The following is a 5,950-nucleotide window of genomic DNA, read 5'->3' as shown; positions in this document are numbered from 1 at the left end:
TTGTGTTTGTAAGCTTGGTACCAAAATCCAAAAATTGGATTCATTGGACAGCTCTCGGGCAGCCCGCAGCAGGGCTTGTACCGGAACAAGACTGGCCTTGTACCGGTACAAGGGTTGATGGTTGTACCGGTACAGCCATCGGGCTTGTACCGGTACAGAGCCGCAGACCGCGCGACCCGAGCCTCGGGTTTGCAATTTCGTCGGCCTTGTACCGGTACAAGAGCCCGTGTACCGGTACAAGGAGGCAGATTTCGTGCAGTTTGAACTGCAGGGGTGTTTTTGCTTTTGTAGCCTCTCTATTAGTACCCCACGCCCCTTAGGGCTTCTCCTAAGCTCAGATCACAGAGAGGGCAAGGTAGGGCACCCCTCTTCTCCTTCCCCCTTGGATTTGATCCCATTCTCTTGGATTTTGGAGGATTAAACCCTCTTTTTTTTGCTCTTTTTGCTTATTGAAAGCTTTTCCTCCATGGGAGCTTGACCTTGGAGCTTGGGGAGAGGGAGATCTCCACACTTTGAGGATTTTGGATCTTGTTTGAAGCTTCTAAAAGGTTAGTAGCTCAACCTTTTCCTCTAAATTGGAGTTTTTACCGTTGGATTTGAGAGGAAACCCTAGATTGTGATATTAGGGTTTATTTTGGGTATTTTGAATATGAGGCTTTGGAAGCCCAATTGATTGGATTAGAACCTTATCTAGGTTGCATTGGAAGGGATCTAGCTTCCATTTGGAACTTAAAAGGAATTTTCTACACTTAGGTGAGATTTTAGTCTTTTTACCTTGATGGTTAATGTTTGAGTTTTGGGTTGTTCGTTTCGTTTGAGTAACCCTCGTTTTGATGCTTCTAGGGTACTAGGAGTCTTGTGGGCACCTCCGTTCGGCGAAACAAAGGTTTCGATTTTGGTGGGTTTGGCCTCACCTAGATGAGATAAACTTCTCATATGAGGGTTTTTATTTATCGTAAAGTGAAAACGCATGCATATTCTTATTGGATAGAATATTTAAGAATTTTTGAATGCTTAAATTGCACATGTCATATACCATGCATATTGACCTCTATATAGTAGAGAGTCTTCATATCGGGCTAGGGGCCTATGGGTAGCATTCTTACGTTGATTGAGATCATGTTGCATATGGTGCATATGGCATATAGATTACACTCTTGGACTTAGTACGCATACTTGACATGGTTGGACATATCGACCTTAAGTGACATAGGTTAGGGTGTATACAAATGGTAAGCTAATGTCATAAAGCGGCGTTAGGCTTGGACTAGAGATGGACTTAGCAAGCTAATGTCATAAAGCGGCATTAGACTTGATGGATATGTAAATTGCATTTGCATGTTATTATTATGAGAATTATGCCAAGTTGATGGTTGCATTGGAAAGAACATACATGTAGCAATATGAGAACACGCTAGAGAGCATGTGTATTAACCTACTTTTGATAGAACAAGTTAACGTCATAAAGAGACTTAGAAGGTGAAATGCGCTTAGATTATAGCAATGTTTAAATGTCATAAAGAGGCATTAAACATAGTGAATGTGGGAACTTCACCTTGAGATTTGGGCTTAGTAAAGCTAAGGTCATTGACATCGAAATTATTGAACGGTTAAACCTTCACATTGAGACATAATACTAAACCTTTGGGTTGCTAGTGACTGTTACCATGTTGGAGACATGATGATTGGGTACTTGAGGTTTTGACCATGCTTGCTTGCCATTTGTGCTCATTCGCACATGCTTGTACGGGTCGCTCCCTACAAGCCGGCACTCCGGAGTTAGCCTACGCGACATATGCTCGCTCGTGCGGTATTGAGAAGCCTACGGGGTCGAGTGGGACAGACACATTCCAAGAGCAGGAATGTTGGGCTACCACAGGCACTTAGGCGGCACAAGCCGGACTACCCCCGGGTAGATCCTGAATGAGATTGAACCAAAATATTAAACAACAAGTTGATAATCACTACTAGACAGGTCATAGTAGCTGGATTCCTTGACATGCTACGGCATAGGGTTGGACATTGAGATTCATAGGATACTTGACGGTATCGCTTATGGCATCGTAGTGTACTTGGTCGCCAGGATAGTACATACCAGATAGGTAGTTGGCTTTGAGACGTATATCATACTTCATAGTATTACATGTTGCATCTTAGCATACTTGTTTAAGTATTGGCATACTGGTTCATGTAGAGCAGATGTACTCCATGTTGACATTCCACATACATATGGCATAGTAGAGTAGCATCTTATTATTATGCTTCATTTACCGCAGTTAAATTCTATTAACTTTATCTGCTCTCTTTTGGGCCTAGTGGTGCAGTTGGCGCAGGTCAGTAATTGCCCACTGGGAACTATAAATTATAGTTCTCATGCCCCCTGTTTTATGTTTTCTTTCAGTGCCTTCCACTCCGGGAGAGGCTCGGGATCGCGGGAAAGGTTTCGCCTCGAGTTAGCTATCGAGGGTCTTGGCGTTAGGTGGTCCACCTCTCTTTTGTTATCTTTTGGAGAGGATGTGAGAGTTTTGTACCTGATTATAGAGACCACCCTATTTTTGTATCTTGTGATTTATGATGTATCAGTTTACTTTATGCTTTAGTAGTATGATCTTCTTTTGATTCTACCTGATGTTAGAACCTAGCTATATACTTGCTCTGATATCTCTAGTTGTAGATCTTCTCATGCTTTACTCTTCTGCTTTTGTGTAGACGCCTTATATGTGTAGACATATGGCGGGTCTGGGCACGCACCGGGCGGGCCTCTGCCGGGTCCCGGGGCGTGACATTAATAGTCTAAATCCCTGTTTTGGCTCAGTTAATACCTCAAATTAAGCTTCCAAAATCCTTCCCGCATCAACTGGGGATGATCCAAAGGTCTGTTGCAAGCCCGCTGCGAACCATTTCCAAAACGGCAATAAAGTCGTCAACTACTATACTTATAGTCGGAATCTTGCGAATTCAGTTTTCTAACTGAAATTCCTGCGTACCTCAGGTTAGAACACCTTCTAAATAAGTCCCCAAGGTCACCAAATAAGCTCAATTACCTTCGAAAATCTGCTGCGAAGGAGCAATCCCAAACTGCGTCAATTTACTCGATTAAATCGCATATAGTTCCGAAATAGCTTAAGAAATCATGCTTTACCTTTAACTAGCTTTAAAGCAGTTTATCTCTGGTCTAAGGGGTTTAATTCACAGCTAGTTAACTCCTCTCAAGCTGCTGAAACATCCTCAGATTCAGATGGAAGTAGTGAAACTAATACACATCAAATTCCAATACTAAGGTATAAATTAGAGAGCAAAGTGAGCTAAATACTTCTCTAAAGCTCTCTTTCAACTACTCTCGAAATTAAACATGGGAAATACTGTCAAAACACACCCCTTTACCTTATAAAAGCTGGCTCCTAGTCCACCAAACCGGCGAGCGGCGAGAGCGACGCGAAATCGGCGCAAAACGGCGACCTCAACTTAGAGAGAGAAAACCCTAGAGAAAGAGAAGAAGAAGAAGATGGAGGAATCTTTCTCTGAGCTCCAGCAACTTCTACAGAGCTCCTGGGGTCGTGCTGGATCAGTGGAGATAAGGTGCGACGTCGTGCAAATACAGGGAAGACTCTGCCTGTGTGAACAGTGGATACCCTGTATTTGTGACAGATCTGATATCCTCTGCGGTCAAGGTTTTTTTAAAAAAATAAAATCGGGCACTTCCGTATTGACTTTTAAATTCAAAAAGGACCCCGGAGCGTGACAGATTAAAGTGGTATCAGAGCCAAGTTACAACCACGGCACCACTCATGGATTGTTTTGAAAAATAAATAAACTAAACCATTGGTTAGGTTGACCCATAGGAAGACCTACGGTGTATAGGCACGCGAGTGCGGGGTTTGGGCTTGAGTCCCGGTGTGCTAGTCTTGTTTGATAATCTCGAGGTGCATGGTGGTTTTCGGTATGTGCTATGGTTTTGGCACAACTCGTGTCGAAGTCGAGAGTAGTGGCGGTGTACTTATACCGACATCGAGTGGCGGGGTGACGTTCACCAGGGGTAGCCACTCCTGTTAGGTGGGGCCTTGAAGGGCCAGTGATTTTTGGGCCTAGGCGATTGTCACGTCCCGGGACCCGGCACAGGCCCGCCCGGTGCGTGCCCAGACCCGCCATATGCCTGCACATATAAGGCGTCTACAACAAAGAGGTATGAAAGATAAGAGTAAACAGTAACTAGAGATATCAGAGCAAGTATACGACTAATTCTATCAACAGATATGGAAGAAAGAGAACTACTCAACTAAGTAAAACATAATGTAATACAACAACCGTCTCAAAAACCAGTATTATAATATCCAAAATGGTAGTCTCTATGAAGGGTACAAACGCTCTCATTCTCTCCAACTAAAATAAAAAGGAGAAAATGATCTACCTAGCAAGACCCCTCGCTCGCTAGCTCGAAGCAATACCTTTGCCGCGGTCCCTAGCCTCTCTTGGAGTGGAAGGCTCTGAAAGAAAACATAAAACAGGGGGCGTGAGAACTATAATTTATAGTTCCCAGTGGGCAATTACTGACCTGAGCAAAATGCACCACTAGGCCCAAAAGTATAAGTAGATAAAAGAACTACTAGTAAGCTGCAGTATGTAAAGCATGTAATGAAATGCTGATCTACAATGCCACAAATATACATGATGTCAACTAGGTAGACATCTACTCTATCATAGTCCGATATGCCAATACGTGACTAGTATGTTCCAACATGGCAAACAAGTATGCTATAATGCAATAAGCAATATTATCAAATACACTACTTGTCCAAATGCCCGATAAATCCAACTACTATGAACTGTCTAGTAGTGATTATTACTTATATGACTTCGTGCCGATTTTCATTTCCAATTAAGGACCTACACAAGGTAGTCCGGCTTGTGCCGCCTAAGTGCCGGAGGTAGCTCCAACATTTCCACTCTAGGAATGAGTCTATCCCTCCCGCCCCCGTAGGTTTCTCGATACCGCATGAGCGAACATAAGTTGCGTAGGCCAACTCCGGAGTGCCGGCTTGTAGGGAACGACCCTCACAAGCATGCACGAATGAGCACAAATGGCAAGCAAGCGTAGTCATCGTCTCAAGAACCCGATCATCATGTCTCTAATATGGTAATAGTCACTAGCAACCCAACGGTCTAGTTCTATGTCTCTATGTGAAGTTCCAACATTCATTAAGTTTAGTGCCTCTTTATGACACTAGCACGTTGCTATACCCAAGCTTTTTCCAAATTTCATGCCTCTTCATGGCATTATTTACTAGGTTCACACATAACCCAAGCTCAATGACGCTTTATGATATTAGCTCACTAATTCACATATCATTCTAGTCTAATGCCTCTTTATGGCATTTTACTTGCTCTTACGTCCAACATGAGGATTATATCCAATAGTGCATTACACTTATCATTTTCACTATATGAAATATGATCTCGAGTCACATCTAGAATGCTAATTACATGCATAAGCTCAACATGAAAACCCTCTACTACATAGGGATCCAAATATACATTGTATATAACATATGCATTCTAAGCATCCTAAAATTCACAAATATTGCATCTAACATGAATATGCATGATTTTCCATTTTACAACAAGTAAAAACTATCATTGAGAAATTTATCCCATTTTGGTGAGGTCAAACCCACCAAGTCTCCTCGGAAGCCGAACGAAGTTGCCCACTATTCTCCTAACACCCTAAAGGTAATAAAAGGAGAATTACACGAACGTTACGAACAACACATAGGTCGATCTTTAACTATATCAAGAAAATGGGCAAAAACTCACCTAAGATGGTGATAGTCTCTCTTGATCTCCAAAAGGGAGCTAGAACCCTTCCAATCCAACCTAGAGGAAAGTTCTAACCCAAGAAATCAAGCTCCAAAAGCCCTAAGTCCAAAATGCCCAAATAAACCCTAAGTTTCCA

The 5,950-nt window shown here is 42.6% G+C and overlaps 1 long non-coding RNA gene across 1 annotated transcript; it reads right to left on the bottom strand.

Moving 5' to 3' along the window:
- Positions 2,823-3,459, bottom strand: LOC109724028. The gene is made up of 4 exons (XR_002219805.1): positions 3,385-3,459; positions 3,143-3,214; positions 2,988-3,054; positions 2,823-2,890 (listed from the first exon to the last, which is right to left on the bottom strand). It is a non-coding gene; the product is annotated as an uncharacterized LOC109724028 (long non-coding RNA).

Source organism: Ananas comosus, linkage group 2 (assembly GCF_001540865.1).
Source record: "Ananas comosus cultivar F153 linkage group 2, ASM154086v1, whole genome shotgun sequence".
Classification (NCBI taxonomy): Eukaryota; Viridiplantae; Streptophyta; class Magnoliopsida; order Poales; family Bromeliaceae; genus Ananas; species Ananas comosus.
Note: the sequence above shows the minus strand (reverse complement) of the source record. Positions and strands in the feature narration are given on the sequence as shown.